At 35.5% G+C, this 16,481-nt stretch overlaps 1 protein-coding gene across 1 annotated transcript in view; it reads right to left on the bottom strand.

Annotated features, from left to right (window-relative positions):
• Positions 1-15,060, bottom strand: part of FUT8 (fucosyltransferase 8) — a 387,285-nt gene extending 372,225 nt beyond the window's left edge. Inside the window, exons 1-2 of the mRNA XM_044664838.1 lie at positions 15,020-15,060; positions 1,889-1,938 (exon numbers count right to left, since the gene is read on the bottom strand). The gene's annotated coding sequence lies outside the window, so the exon portion shown is untranslated. The remainder of the gene's footprint in view (positions 1-1,888; positions 1,939-15,019) is intronic.
• Between the last annotated feature and the right edge of the window lie 1,421 nt (positions 15,061-16,481).

Consider the following 16,481-nt stretch of genomic DNA (forward strand, 5'->3'; position numbering starts at 1 on the left):
GGGGCAGCTGGGTAGCTCAGTGGATTGAGAGTCAGGCCTAGAGATGGGAGGTCCTAGGTTCAAATCCGGCCTCAGACACTTCCCAGCTGTGTGACCCTGGGCAAGTCACTTGACTCCCATTGCCCACCCTTACCACTCTTCCACCTAGGAGCCAATACACAGAAGTTAAGGGTTTAAAAAAAAAGTAATTTGTAGGGGCTTACTCTGAAAGAAGGGGCAGTTGGATCAGCAACTATAAATCCTTAGTAAAGCAGGACTCAAAAACTCAATGATATAAGAAGAGAGAAAATTAGAACGAAGCCAAAGTATATCAAAACTCTAAGAACAAATGAGATAGTTACAATCAGCAACAATTGACCTGCAAGACAAATCTCAGAGAGGATGTAATAATCACTGGTTTCTCAAATCTAAGAAGCAACAAAATATGTAAAGTATATGAATATATCTTAAGTCAAAACTGTAAGTAATGGAGACAAGAGTGCAACATGGAGAGTAAACGATTCCAAAAGACGGCACCAAGCAAGAAAAACGCAAGTTTAATTCACCCAGAAATGTGATGACTAAACTCTTAGGATCCCAGGTCAAAGGAAAAGTATTACAAAAGCTCAAAAATTATAGCTTATGTGCTAAAGAACTGCAACTAGAATTGGGGAGGTCTTTACATATATGTTTTTAATCTATTCAAACTACCAAAAGCATACAGTATTTTATAAAGCTAGATAAAAGAGTAACAAAATTCAATTAGAATAACAAAAACCTAGAACAGGGGAGGACAAACTATAGCCTGCAAGATGAATATATGCTGAAAAGCACATCCCTGAATAATACACATTGAATTGTCAGTGAACATTCCATCTCTTGGCTCTAGACATTTTCTCTGGCCCCATGCCTGGAATGTTCTTCCTACTCCACTCTGACTAATGACTTCCCTTGCTCAAGTCCCAACAAAATCCCAAATTTTGCTGAAAGCCTTCCCCAATCCCTCTTAATTCCATGGCCTTCCTTCTAATAATTATTTACTATTCTTCCAGTATTTAACTTGTTTTGATAGTTGCCCTGAACTCTCCCCTATACTACCACATCTGGAATACTCCAGATAAGTCTATGAAGGACATTCCTAAACTGGAGAGCATCCAGAAGAGGACATCCAAGACAGGGACGGTCCCTGAGTTCATGTTATATGAGGATCAGTTGAAGGAACTAGGCATGCCTGGCCTGGAGAAGATTCATAGGGGATATGATAGAAGAATGCATGTGGAGAGATTAGAAGAATATCAAGGTGGATCTTTATTTGTCCCATTTGACCCCAGAAGGAACAGGAGCAACAGTTGAAAAATCACAAAGGGAAAATTTTTGGCTCAATGTCAAGAAAAACTTTAATATTTAGAGTTGTCCAAAAGTAGGATAGGTTATCTAGAAATGGAGTGGGATCCTAGTCATCATAAGTTTCCAAAAAATGAATATTTTAAAAAAACATTTTTTAAAATAAGTCTTCAAGCAAAGGCTGTACAATCACTTGTTCAATATGTGAGAGGAGAGATTCCTTCTGTGTATGGTTTGGATTAGATGGCTGCAGTTTCAAAATCTATGAATCTGTTACCATCTCAAGGATATTTTTCAAACAAATTGATTGGCAAAAGGGGCTTCATTTGTTTATATGGATTCTCAGAGTGGTTGTTTAATCTTGGTAAAATACTTTGAAGATGGCCAAAGCAGCAACACTAAATATATTTGAAATAACTCTTACCTTTTGAGAAAAACAGGGTTAATGCACTGAAGTAGCTTTGAAATAGTTCATGCCAAAGCTTTTAAGAAGTGATGAAAAACCCACACCCAGCATGACAATGAGGTTAAGTAGAAGCTTTGTGTGGTCTCCAGCAAGACTGACCTTCTGTTTAAGTGCCTTCCTTCCCTTAATTCAAGTCCAAATACAAGTAGCTAGAAAGAGGGAGATAAAAGGAGGAAGACCTTGTAAGCAATCTGGTCACACAATAAAGGTACCAAACTGAAACTCACAAATAATAAAAAGTTGGTAAAGGGACAATTTCTTAAACAAAATCTTAAATAATAAAGTCAATTGACATTCCTTTCTTGTGGCGTTCTTTGAGTTTGACTCACCAAGTAAATATTTTTCATCAACCCTGACACAAAACAGTGGTGAATCAATTAGCTAACTGATAGTATCATAAAGCCTTCAAGAATTGTTTCTAACCCCATACCCAAAGGAGTAACTCACTCTTCAAGAGGCAATAAATCACATTTAATTAATCCAGTGGGGAAAATATGGACTATCCTTACAGAAAAAAATGAGGAAATGTAGGAGAGAATAGTGATGCATATTGTAAGCTAGTTTCTCATTCTATACTTTACTAATGGAATCTTTGCACTTAAGTTTATACAACTGTATGTAATTTTATTTCAACTGAGACCTTACTACAGCAAAGCACTGCTTCTGTCCCACTTCCCACAGAGGATACTCCAAACCTTCTCTTCTCTCTGCAAGACTCCCACAGTGCTTCTTCCACCCACACTAATTTCTTTTCTGATAAATTAGAAAGCATTCACTGTGAGTTACTTGGTCTTCACTTTACATCTCACAAACTTGACTAGTTAATCATTCCCTATTCTCTCCTCCTTTACTCCAGTCTCTGATGAAGTGACTCTTCTACTTACCTAGGACAACTCCTCTACATGAACCCTTGATGCCATTGCCTACCATCTTCTCCAGTAGATTGCCTCCCCACAATATTATCATTTATTCTTTCCCTCTCATCCTTCTATTCATCTTCTTCTCTTTCCCCTCCCTCCCTCTCTCTTCACCTCCCCACCCCTCATTAACTTTCCAAAGGGAAAAGCCCAAGGTTCTTCCCTGAGCCCTATTCAATTCTCTCTATACATGTTCTAACTAGGTAACTTCATCAGTTCTCATGACTTTATTATATATCTATGCAATTGACTCCATATCTATACATCCCATTCCAGTCTTTTTCTAGGTTACAGTCCCAAAGCTCCAACTGCCTATTTAACATGTCAAGCTGGATGTCCCATAGTCATCTCAAATTCAGTATGTCCAAAATAAAATTCACTGTTTGACCCTTTTTCAACCTTCCTTATTTGTACAGAAGTGTACCACTATACTTTTCCAATCACTTCATACTCAACATTGGCATTACATTACAATTCAACCAATTGCCAAATCTTATCATTTCTACCTCCATAATATCTCTTCATTTATCCCGTTTCTCTCTCCTCATAGTCACCAGGCTAGTTCAAGCCCTCACCTAGACAACTGAAATAACTTCCTAACCAGTGCCACTCTGGTCTATCTTCCAAATAATTGCCAAAATTATTTTCCTAAATTGCAGGTCTAACCAAACTACTGCCTTTACTATCAAAGACAAAATGAAAATTCCTCTGTTTGGCTCTTAAAGCCCTTAACTTTGGTATCTGATTTTGCTTCTCTTTGCCCCTTAACATGCAATTATATTCTTTTGATATATAATTATTCCAGGTTTGTGAGTATATGAGGAGTGCACAAATAAAAAATGTAAGCTCCATGAGATCAGGCACTGTCCTTCTTTCCTTTTTTTTGTTCTTAAAGCCCCCATAACTTAGTATGATGCCTTACTTATAGACAGTAAGCACTTAATAAATATCTGTTGAATGGAATTCTAAGCACATGAATTCTATGTAGATTTCCCACAACGAACACTCTTCAGAAAGAAATGTGAAATGGCTCCTATGCTTCTGGAAGGTATGAGTTCTTGCAGGATTTCAAAGATGGCCTGGGAATGGGCTTTCTACAGCAAGTCAACCACTTCTAAAAAAGAAAATGTCCAATACAACAACAGGTACTTTATCTATAAATAGTTATCTTTCCCCTCCTGCCACAAGAACAGAAATTTGGCCTGGACCAATCAACAATTAATTCTGTGAAAAGAGTACTATATTTGGGAATCAAGAGTTACCATATTACAATGCCCAAGTTAAACACTTACTAATTTATATTCATAAGGCAAGCGACAGCTAACCATTTCTGAACCTCTGTTTCATGATCTGCAAAATAGGGATGACAATAAGGAAATCAAAAGTCTCCATCCAGTCCCATCCCCCATCAGTCCAAGGATGGTAAAGCAGAAGAGTTTCATTTAGAACTCTGTTAAAGTACCAAAAAAGCAAAAGGCACATATTCAGTTAAAAGAATGGGCAAGAGCTAACTCTTCGATCAGGGGATGTCCAAGGAAATAACAATAGCAAAAGAACCTTTTTAAAAATTCCGGACTTTTAAAGGTCACATTATTCTCATTGACATGGATCACTAACTTAAAACATTTAGAAAAAATATGGTAACACCATCTACCCACACACTACAGTAAAGTGTAGAAATAGGATTAGAAAGTGTGATCCAGATCTCTTTTTAAAACCACCATCATCATTAGTGTACTTTATCTTGTTAAATTTAATATACACTTTAAATTTTTTTGTTCTTTGTGACATGAAATGGGTTTGTTATTACATTCAAAAGAAAAATCAGTCTCTCCATCCAGCCCATTGGAATTTTTTAAGTGAGGGTAACTTTTTTTGCCAGATCTGTTAAATAGTGGCCTTCTGAAAATAAATATGATGCATCTGTTGATTAGTATCTCACTCTACTTCATATGCTCCAAAGGTTCACCAAGGCAACCATAAATAGCCCGATTTATTTTTAATTAAAGGACTATCTACACTGGGAGTGGGAGGAGTTCTGGGAAAAAAATAATGCTCTTGGTTGGTTATCTGGGTGCCTGTTGCATATGACTTCAAAATTGCAGTACAGGCAATTTCAGCCATTTTAACCAGAGTACCCAGGGTCTGGCACACAGGAAATGTTTAATAAACGTTTATCTATTGATTGCTTGATTACTCAAGAGAATCTGATTCACTTTGTACTTATACTTACTGTTAATTACTAGGTATTCTGGATTTCTATCTTTAGAAAATTAAACAGTAAAGAAAAATGCAATACCACTAATTGCATACATGTCTAGAACCTTTCCACAAGAACATCTTTTCAAATGCTGAGAAGGTCCCTGGGGCATAGTTAGAAGACAAAAATTTTAACATGATACAAAGTGGAAGTTAAATTTCAATGGAATAGCAATCTTGTCAGATCAATCAATACTCATTTCTTTTTTTTCCTAAACTCTTACCTTCTGTCTTAAAATCAGTACTGTGTATTGGTTCCAAGACAGAAGAACAGTAAAGACTAGGCAATGAGGGTTAAGTGACTTGCCCGAAATTATACAGCTAGGAAGTACCTGAGGCCACATTTGAACCCAGGGCCTCCCATCTCTAGGCCTGGTCCTAAACCCAATGAGCCATCTAGCTGTCCCCTCAACATGCATTTTTGAAAAAGGTCATATAAGGTGGCCACACAATGCTAAGGCATCAGAGATACAAAGACCAAAATGGAATACTCCTTGCATTCAAGATACTTACATTCCACAGGAATAAAATCATAAGGTAAATTCATAAATCAATCCCTGAGTCACCTTTAAACTGAACCTATAAGATTCTAGTTCCATGATGTATACCCAAGAATAAAATTCTCAGTTGAGAATTCTCTGAGGCATTTATCTGGTAAAATGACATGACAGAGAAATAGAAAGACAATGAAATGGAAGCTCTACTATTCACCTAATTAGCTTTTTTCTTTTCTAGCATAATTGATGAAGGGTTATGGCAACAGCACATTTTTCTAACTTTAAATAAATTAATTGGCCTGATTAATGTTATTCTTACAAATAATTAATCAAAATTGAAAATTATACATAGCAAGTCAAACATAAGGATCAAGACTGATCCACAGAACATCTTCATTAATAACCTGTCCAAGAAAGCAAATAAAACATTATTCTAATCTATGAGTATTACTAAATTAGAAGTCTACAAACATTAGAAAGGACAGAAATAATATAAAATATCTTGAAGAGGTAAGGGAATGGGGTAAAAAAGTTAACTATTGGGCAGCTGGGTAGCTCAGTGGAGTGAGAGTCAGGCCTAGAGACAGGAGGTCCTAGGTTCAAACCCGGCCTCAGACACTTCCCAGCTGTGTGACCCTGGGCAAGTCACTTGACCCCCATTGCCCACCCTTACCACTCTTCCACCTATGAGACAATACACCGAAGTACAAGAGTTTAAAAAAAAAAGTTAACTATAAACAAAGGTTTCCAGATTCATACTCTCTAATTGGCCTCATAGATTTTTTTCTAAATGGTGAACAACAGGTTTAAATAATTAAAGTGTCAACTGTTAGATCTAAATGTAGAAAATCAACACTGACTCAGTCCAGGAAAAGTCTGTAAAAATCTGAATTTACTTTGTTAAACCCACAAAAGGATTATTCTCTTTAAATACCTCTCTGGAAAACAAAGAGAGCTCTTTCATTCATCTATAAATACACTCATAAAAACAAAGAATCACAGAAGTGACTTCCACCAGTCATCAAATACAGCATACATCAAGCAAAGATCCTTCTCCGAATGGGTGCTACAGATAAATATTTAACAATCGACCCTGGGAGAGGGGAGGAAAGAAATGTATTCACAACATACTTTTAAGTTTAATCTGATGTATTAAAATTTCATCCATCATTTTAAGTCTAGTTTATAAACAAAACAATAAGGCAAATCTTGATTTTCGAGTCATAAATGCTCACACTGAAAATTTAACAATAGGCAAGCCAATTACAGCTGCCTTCAGTATTCTTCTGCAAGTGGGTCATCTCACCTTCTTCACTTGATGACCTTCAGAGAAAATAGTCAGTCTCCTAGGCAACACACTCTACTTTTTTTTTTAAACCCTTAACTTCTGTGTATTGGCTCCTAGGTGGAAGAGTAGTAAAAGGGTGAGCAATGGGGGTCAAGTGACTTGCCCAGGGTCACACAGCTGGGAAGTGTCTGAGGTCAGATTTGAGCCTAGGACCTCTAGGATCTCTAGGCCTGACTCTCAATCCACTGAGCTACCCAGCTGCCCCCAACACACTCTACTTTTAAAGTGACCTTTAGTTAAGGAGGTTTTCCCTCTATCTAGTCAAAATCTGTATTTATTAAATTTCCAAGCACTTTTTCTACTGCTGATTTCGAAAGCCAAGAACAATAAATAACATTTCCATATGATAAATACTTAAAATCTAATATTATACTCTTCTATGAAGCTCTTTTCCTTCCTTCCTTCCTTCCTTCCTTCCTTCCTTCCTTCCTTCCCTCTCTCCCAAATCTCCATTTCTTCATCTTAAATATATTAAGTTCTTTCAACCAAACTTTAAAAGGCAAGGTTTCTTGTCCCTCATGTTCAACCATCTCTGGATACTTTTGGCTTATAAATTTTTTTCACAACATGTGGTGCCAAAATTTGACTTCTGAACCCAGTACTCCAGATCCAGTTCTCAAGGGCAAAGCACAAATGAACTAATAAATCTTTTCTGAAGTCACAAAGATTCTATAAAAGCAGCCTAAAATCATATGAATTGTATATATAGGCTGCCACATTAGAACAAAAACTTATATAGGTTTGTAAACTAAATCAAGTTCCTATCACAAGTTGTTATCTAGACATGCTTTTCCCCATTATATCCTTGACTTTTTTAACCTTTATGTAGATTTTCCATTCATGCCATTATATCCCTAACTGCCAAAATGTTCTTAGATTCAAACCCTGTCATTCACCCTACTAACTATATAACCAGTTTCATGTCAACTGCAAATTTTATAAGTATGCTTCTAACTTCATTTTATCTAAGTCACTAATAAAAATGCTCAAGAAAAGACAAAGCCTGTGGAATGGAACTGGAGACATAGAATCTCTCAGCCATGAACTATTTCTCCCTTTTAAGATCTCTTTTGGAATTGCTGCTGCCTCTTCATTCCCACCTCCACAATAACTCTAGTCCAGATTTTCATAAGCTTGGACTCAAAATATTTATCTCCTTTTATCTTTCCAAGTGGTCTACATATAATGACATAAAACTTTCAAAAACACAGGTTCAATCATGTCACTACAAAATTCTACAATGTCTTCTTTCTTCCACCCGTGTGAAATCTAGCTTGCAGGGTCCTACATGATTCATGACCATTATAGTCCCAGTCTATAATGTCAAATTTACTTCTCATTACTCCCCTGCCATTTGTCCTGTTCTAGCTACAATCGTCTTCATTATCTCTTCTCTACTTCCCCTTTCCCATCAAACAAGCTATGCTGATGGTGATTCCTCTCCTAGAACTGCTCTCCCCTCTCCATACAGTCTTTGAATTGTTTTCTGTGTCTTAGTTTTGTCTCCTCCATTACAGTATAAATTTCCTGAAGGCAGGGATCATATCTAAAATTTCTTTTAGATATTCTACTAGAATTGGGATACTACTGGGCACACATATGAGGCACTTGATATTTAAGTAATAATAAAATTGTATAGAACCTTTAAGATGATCTCTGTCAGTACACTCATTTTACAAATAAGGAAACTAATACCCAAAGGTTTAAAGAAAAAGTCAGTTAGTACTTAAATTTTAAGTTAAGCAGGCACAGACATTAATGACTAAAATTCAGTTCTCCTCATTTGATTAACTGGTTGAAGAGGCTCTCCCATCAGTTGCTGGTCCCGAATCTCACTGAGGAAAAAAAACAAGTTGTCTGGTTTTTTTAACTACTCTTGATGAGCAGCAACTTAACTGTCCCTTGCAACCCTCTTGCTCATCAAACATATTTTGTTGCTTCCCCTTCAAACTGCTTATTTCTAGTGGCTTATGCCTAACTATTGCTATCACGCCACCAGAAAAGGAAATGGTATTGAAGGGGACAGAAACTATACATCCTGTTAAGGTAGCTTTTTTCTCTCTTGCTCCCTGGGTCTAAAAATACATTCTTTAATATAAGATATAGTTTATATTTATAGGAGTTAGAGAGAGTTTGTGTGATGCAATCAATGGAAAGTGTTACATGATGAAAAAAAGGAACAAATGGGTTCCTCCTCAAAAAAAATATGAATAATTTGAAAGTTTCAGATAAGTCACAATCTTTTGTACAACTACACATCAAATATCTACCTACATTTCAAATATCTATCAAAAACAAAACAGCCCCATTTAAAGACACCTGGTCCTCAGTTAGAAACTCCTACTTCCTACCCCACACACACCAGTAACCTACACTGTCCTTCATAATTTCCAAAGCCCCATTAATTAGGAAAAAAAAATTTTTTTCTACATACATCTGACATTTCTAGAGTATTTTTCTAATTGAATAAAAATGATCATCTCCCTTCAAATCTCAGAAAGTACTTTGTTTGGCACCTAAATGTACTTATTTTGTAATAATGTATATTATAGGTGGGGCAGCTGGGTGGCTCAGTGGATTGAGAGCCAGGCCTAGAGACTGGAGGTCCTAGGTTCAAGTCCGGCCTCGGACACTTCCAGCTGTGTGACCTTGGGCAAGTCACTTGACCCCTATTGCCCACCCTTACCACTCCTGAGCCAAGGACGGTCCCTAGCCCGGATGAAAAAGGAGGAGGGTTGGGCGTGGGGCTAGCAACCCCACCCTGTAAAAACTACATCTGCTAAAGAAACTGCAACCTAAAGTAGGGGCAGCTGGGCTAGCTCAGTGGATTGAGAGCCAGGCCTAGAGATGAAAGGTCCTAGGTTCAAACCCGGGTTCAGACACTTCCCAGCTGGGTGACCCTGAGCGACTGTGTGACCCATTGCCTTCTGGTTGTGGCCCTATGCTCCTAGAATGGAGTCCCAGGATAAAAAAAAAATTATAGGTATTTGTGTTGCTATTTGCTCTATAAGATTATAGGCTCCTTTGAGAAGCTCCTTCTTTCCTTTCCCAACCCCAGTACCTAGAAGAGTGCTCTGTGAACAGGAACAACTTAATAAATTTGGTGATTTTCTTTCCAAGTTTTTATTACCAACATTATTAGACCCAATTTGATGCATAATTTTTAAAAGGGAAAATGCTCAATAATTTTAAGTTACAAATATACCTGAAAGATAACTTATTAAATGAATCTAATACTACAATGAATGATATAGTAGAGAGCCAGCCTCTAAGCCAAGAAGAGCTAGATTAAAGTACCACTTCTACCTATATTAGCTTTGCTTTCCCACACAAGTCACTCAACCTCTCAATGCTAATATTGCATATTTCATAGAAAATGCTGATCTGTACAAGTGAAAGTTTTCTCATTCCTGAGTTCCCTCTACCAATGAAATCCCAAGATTTCCAGTCCCTCTCCCTACTGACATCACAATATCAATGTCATCTTCTCGTTTGATTATAACTTTACTTTATGGTACTAATGCCTTAAACTAATAGCATAAAACCAATAACAATCTTTATTAACATCTTTTGCTTTTTATATCACCTGCATTTCTATCTTCTCTGCCCCCCCCCAGAGATTCTTATAACCAACAATAATAAAGAAGACCAAAAAGAAACAAAAAAACAAAAGCTGGTCTCCAAAAAAAGAAGAGTGGTAGGTCTCATAGATCTTGTTTGGGGCCCAACTTGATCATTACAATTTCATAACTTTCAGTTTAGACTGTTTTGTTATTATTCTTTCCATTTACAGTGCTATCCTCATTTGGGTATATTGTTTTCCTGGTTCTGCTTATGTCCCTCTGCATCTGTTTGTAAGTTTTTCCATTTTTCTTATAACATCTATTTATTATATTAAAAAACAGTCCATATTTCTTATAGGACAGTAATGTTACATTACATTCATGAACCACAAATTGTTTATCCATTGCCCAGTCAATGAAATCATGTTTCTAGTTCTTTGCTACTATAGGATGAGTTGCTATAAACATTTGGTCTATTTGGGTCCTTACTTCTTATTACTGATTTCTTTGGAATTTATTATTAGCTTTAGAATGCTGGATCAAAGGATATAGATATTTTAGCACTTTCTTCATTTTCTGCCCTCCCCATTTAATTTGTGTTCTCTACACTCTTCTTTCTTCTTCCCTCCTCAAAATAAAAAACTTGAAAAACATACTTGAAAGATTTTTCATTAAATGTTTTATTGAAAATTTAATGTTGAACATCAATACAATCACCTAGTGGTAATTAGTAACATTAAATTGATTCAAATGAATAATATACCTTTTTATATAATTTTTTTCAATATTCATTACTACTCACTAACCCATTCTCATCTCCCTTTCCACAAAGTAGAGCAACTCTCTTATAATAAATATACAGGCATACAAATATAGTTAGACAAAACTGTCTAATCGATACTCTGGACAAGCCTAAGAATGCATGCCTGATTCTGTCTCACTATTCATACTATCTCTGTACAAAGGGCATGCAATTAATTGTTGAGACTCTCTTTCATCCTAGATCTCCTCAGACCTACTGTTGTCATTTCTGGTGCTCAAAGAAATCCATCTGCCTCAGAAAACTCTAAAGTTCTATCCTCTGTCTTCTGAATTAGGTATTATTTAGATGCCATCTACAACACCAGGCCAGAAAGCAAAATAGAATCCTTACCTAAATGGTCCCTTTGCTACTTTTACCCAAAAACACTATCTCTCTGGTTTGGATCATTGTCACAGTCCTCTACTAGCTTCCAAGACACATTCCTTCCTTCCTCAAGGATGAACAATAAACTTTATAAAACTCTTTATACTAGTAAAATTCTTAACAATATTTTACAAACTCCTAAAAAATTACAACTTCAAGAAAAAGAAAATAATTCTACCTCAGAATAGTCTGACTTTTTAAGAATCATAAACATATTCCGTACATTTTAAGGCTAAATATCACTGAGAGAACTTATTTGTAAAATAAGCAATTTAACTTTGTCTCTGAACCAAAGACAAGCAAGGGACTTAGAATAAAGAAGGTATAATTTAGTTGGAAAGGGTACCTTACTGGTCTAAGACGTAGAATTCCTGGGCTTTAAGACTAACTATATCAGCTTGATAAATTCACTCTACTGCATCTGGGCTTCAGTTTGCCCATCTGTAAAATAAGAAAATTGGACTCAATAATTTCTCATTCTCCATCAAGTTCCAAAAGTCTGTGTGTGATAACAGTACCAATTTACACAATTTTGTTGTATTTCACTTGATATTACTCAGAAATTTTCTGAAAATCTAGAACTTAATATTAATTTTGCTAACTCATGGAACAACTGTTTCAAGATGCTTTTCCTAGTGGTAGAGCTCATCAAAGAAATATTTGCTGAGTACTTTATATAGAAACTACATATTTGCTATAGAAACTTTATTAGGTTCTTTGGAGAATACCAAAGTAGGGTCTTTATTATAAGGCTGTTTAAGGAATCACATACATCAAACTACTATAGAACATTAGTAAATGCAAGAACATTTTTTGCCCTAACATACCTAGATTATTTTTTCTTTAAGTAGAATCCATATTTCCACATTCTAAATTGATAATGCTTTCTTTAGTAATTTTCTTCGGGCTATGTTTTTTATGTTACATTAAAAAGATAGAAAAATACATGTGACTTTTAGAAAATACATGGCACCGAGTATGTATAGCCTTGAAGACCTTAAATTATGATGAATTCCTAACATTCAAAACAACAGGGTCCTAGGCATCTGACCACCTGTGGCTCCCTCAAGAACATTTCTCAAATTTCTTTACTCTACTTCAAATGGTTTAATTTAGATGTTACTCTTTAGATTTAAATCAATCCATGCTAATTATCTATAGAAAAACTCAGAGAATAGTATAGAAGAAATAAAAATTTTCAGAAACAATTGGGCAAGACCAAGTTAAATTTTGTATCTTGTTTTTTATTCTAATACCAAAGTCAAAAGTTTTTTGAATATAACATATCTCAAAAGTATTTCGTTCTGTTAGTAAATCATAAACTAGGTGGGTCCCTTAAAAGCCACCTAAATAGTTTCTTAACATTTCCTCTTTAGGCCACAATCTTATTTCCTCCAAGAAAATAGAGAGGGACACTCCCTGTACTTTTCACTTCAAATAGTCAGTTCTAAAAACTTAATCTTTTTTTCCCCTCAAACCTATCCTTAATTCAAAACTTTTTGGAGGTTGAAGGATTTTCACCTTTTGCATAGCTTTATAAAGCTCTGGATATTAAATCAGCATCAGAATGTACAAATTTATCCATACATTTCAACTTTCTCTTCCTACTCTGGAGACGTATCTAGTTAAAAAAAAAATCTTAAATACATGGGTTGATGAGGACATGATTGGGGATCGATGCAACTATCAACAATTTGGAAATAGGTCTTGATCAATGACACATGTTAAAACCAGTGGAAATGCATATCAGCCAGGGGAGGGGGGAGATCAGGGGGTGAAGGGGAAAGTAAGAGCATAAATCATGTAACCATGTTAACTTTTCTAAAATATAAATATTAATAAATGTTTAAAATAAAAAAAAAGAAGGCAATCTCCTCAAAAGTAGGGCTGTTCCAATTTTGTCTTTCTTTTCCCAATACCTACCACAATGCCTATGCATAAATGGCATTTTACTAATGTTGTTAAATAATAACAATAGTTAGCATTTATATAGTGTTTTAAGATCTGTAAAGTACTTTATAGCTATTATCTCATTTGATCCTCACAACTGGGGGAACTAGGTGATGTTGTTATCATCATTTTTACAGATGAGGAAACAGAGGCAGACAAAGGTTAAGTGACTCACCCAAAGTTGAACAGCTAGTATGTCTGAGAGATTTGAATTCAATTCTCTATTCTAAATACTCCAAGTCCAGTATTCTTCACAGTTCCACCTACCTGTCTTATAAATGAATGCTTGCTGAATGAAAGATATGTTACTTATTTCCAGGTGGTCTTTATCATGGGCAGCTTGGTGGTTCAGTGGACAGAGTATCAAGTCTAGAGTCAAGAAAACCTGAGTTCAAATCCAGCCTCAGACACTTCCTTGGTATGTGATGCTGGGCAAGTCACTTGACCCAGTTTGCCTCAGTTTCCTCATATATAAAATGAGCTGTAAAGAGAAGTAAATGGCAAACCACTCTAGTATCTTTGCCAAGAAAACTCCAAATGGGATCACAAAGAGTTGGATAAAACTAAAATGACTAAAAAAAAAAAAAAAATCTTAATACCAGCAGAAAATTTCAAGAAAAGGCACTTAAAATCATGTTTACCTCTCCACAAAAGTACCTAATCTCTCAGAACTTTAATTGACTATTAATCCTGTTATCTTTCCATACTCTAGAAATCTGCATGATTATAACCTGTTTTAAGGTTTCTTTTCTACTAAGAGGTATATAATTGAGGGAAAATGGCTAAGCCAGTTACATTGCAAGTAAAAAACCCTATTTAACTAGAAAACACAAAACCACTTGTTTCAATTCTGGAAGAGGAAAGAGTAATGATTACCAAATATACAAACTGCAACATGGACAAGCATTAATCTCAAAACCTGAAAACAAAAACCAACTGTTAAAAATGTCTGCCTTAATCAATGGAGCTAACTTAAAATGCAAAGTATAGAACATATAGACACTGTCAAAGTTATCAAAACATGTTTTTATGCATATGTATCCAGCATCTAATGTTAAAGGACTATAATATATTATAAGTATATACTATTAATCTTTTAAAAATTTGCACAAGAGGTCTGGCTCAGGAATCATTTTAATTCTGTTGAAGGATTTTGTACATGCATAAAAAGAAGCATGGCTATAGCATACAATCAGTAAACTCAGAATATTTCGACAGAAAAAAATAATAAAATTCAGGTCATTAAGCTCCAGACACATGTATTGGTATAACTGTGAGATTAGCCCTTTTTAAGCCTCGTTGAATTCTTTTTTAAACCCTTACTTTCTATCTTAGAATCAACACTGAGTTCCAAGTTCCAAGGCAGAAGAGTTGTAAGGGTAGGCAACAGTCCAGGGTCACATAGCTTCAAAGTGTTTGAGGCCAAATTTGAACCAAGAACCTCCTATCTCCAAGCCTGGCTCTAGCCTCACAGAATTTCAAAAGAAATAAAGCCCTGTAATATACTAACCTGATTTTTTCAGTTAATTAGCAGGGATGATGAAAAACTTCATTATTTTTCTCAGGAGCAGAAACCATCAAAATCATGGGGCCCTTCTGCAGACTTGGCCAAAACAGTGATCTGGAAGAAGGAAAAAATACAAAAAATTTAGTCCACTTCACATTTCAGTTAGTTTTGTGTTTAATGAAAACACAGACTTATTTCTTATTATTTCAGCTGAAGTGCCCAGTAAATCTTTACTGTAACAATTCAAAGAGGGCAACTTTTATCACCTTGACACAGGATGTGCTTTTCTATTCACAGCTTTTCATCTCCTGTCAAAGAAAGGGCCTTCATTTACCAAATTACCTTCAAAGACCGTCACTACATACCACTATGCTTCACAGGCCAAATAGGCCTATAAAACTTCTTTTAAAAACATTAAATCCCTTCATTTTTTCTACCTTTGCTTTTCTGTTGTAATTTGCTTTCCTTAAGTGCCAAAATTGAGATCTTACCTTTTCATCCAGAGAAGCAATCTGTCATTATGAACCTTTAACTCTTGTCATGTAGGCTTATTTAATAAACATTTGCTGTGCAAATGAAATAAACAACTTTACCCTACACAGCTGAATAAATTATCTCTAACTGACCACATTGCCCTATGAACTCTCTGAACTATCTGACTGAAGAGGCCTGGAACACTGAGCAAAATAAGTTTTCTGAAAAGCTTCAACAAATGTTAACTGCCACGTCAAAATGTCCAGAGACACTAGAGAATAAGATCCAGTGAATACTACATAATGGTGATCAAACTGGTAGATGGTAAGAACTCTTCCTAATGACAAAAAATGATGCAATAAAATAAATAACTCTTTGGGGAATATAAATTGCAAGGGGCTCTTTTTCCTAAAGTAAAGCTAATTTTTTTAAAGAAATAAAGATGAGCTTATAGACCAAGGAATGCAGAAGGTCAAATGATCTCTCAAATCTGTGCTTACAGGTTTGTAACTTTAAATAAAAATTATTTTTCCTTGCCCATGAACTGCTTTTAGAATAACCTTCTACAATTATTGGGTCAAACTTCTTTCCCGGTTACTTATGGCATTGATTTTCAAGTATCTCTGATCATGTATTCTACCAATAAAAAATAACTATAAATCCTCAATGCATGCATATTTACTTATTTATAAATTACATCTATGTGCTACATACAGTTCTAATCATTACTATGTGCATTGTGAAATTTATACAAATCAAAATTTTAAAAGAATAAAGCAAATATGAAATCATATTTGATGCTAGTCAATAGGGATCCTTTGGAGTTTAGAGAAGTTATATGGTCAGGTATACCATTTTAGGAAAATCATTTTGCAAGCTGGGTGGAGGACAGACTAGAGAAAAGAGATGCTAGAGATAGTAAAATTATTGTGATAGCCCAGCCTGAGCTAGGATGAACAGAAAAAAGAAGATAATAGTGAAAACTGTTGTA

This window comes from Gracilinanus agilis, chromosome 2 (genome assembly GCF_016433145.1).
Source record: "Gracilinanus agilis isolate LMUSP501 chromosome 2, AgileGrace, whole genome shotgun sequence".
In the NCBI taxonomy this organism is placed as follows: Eukaryota; Metazoa; Chordata; class Mammalia; order Didelphimorphia; family Didelphidae; genus Gracilinanus; species Gracilinanus agilis.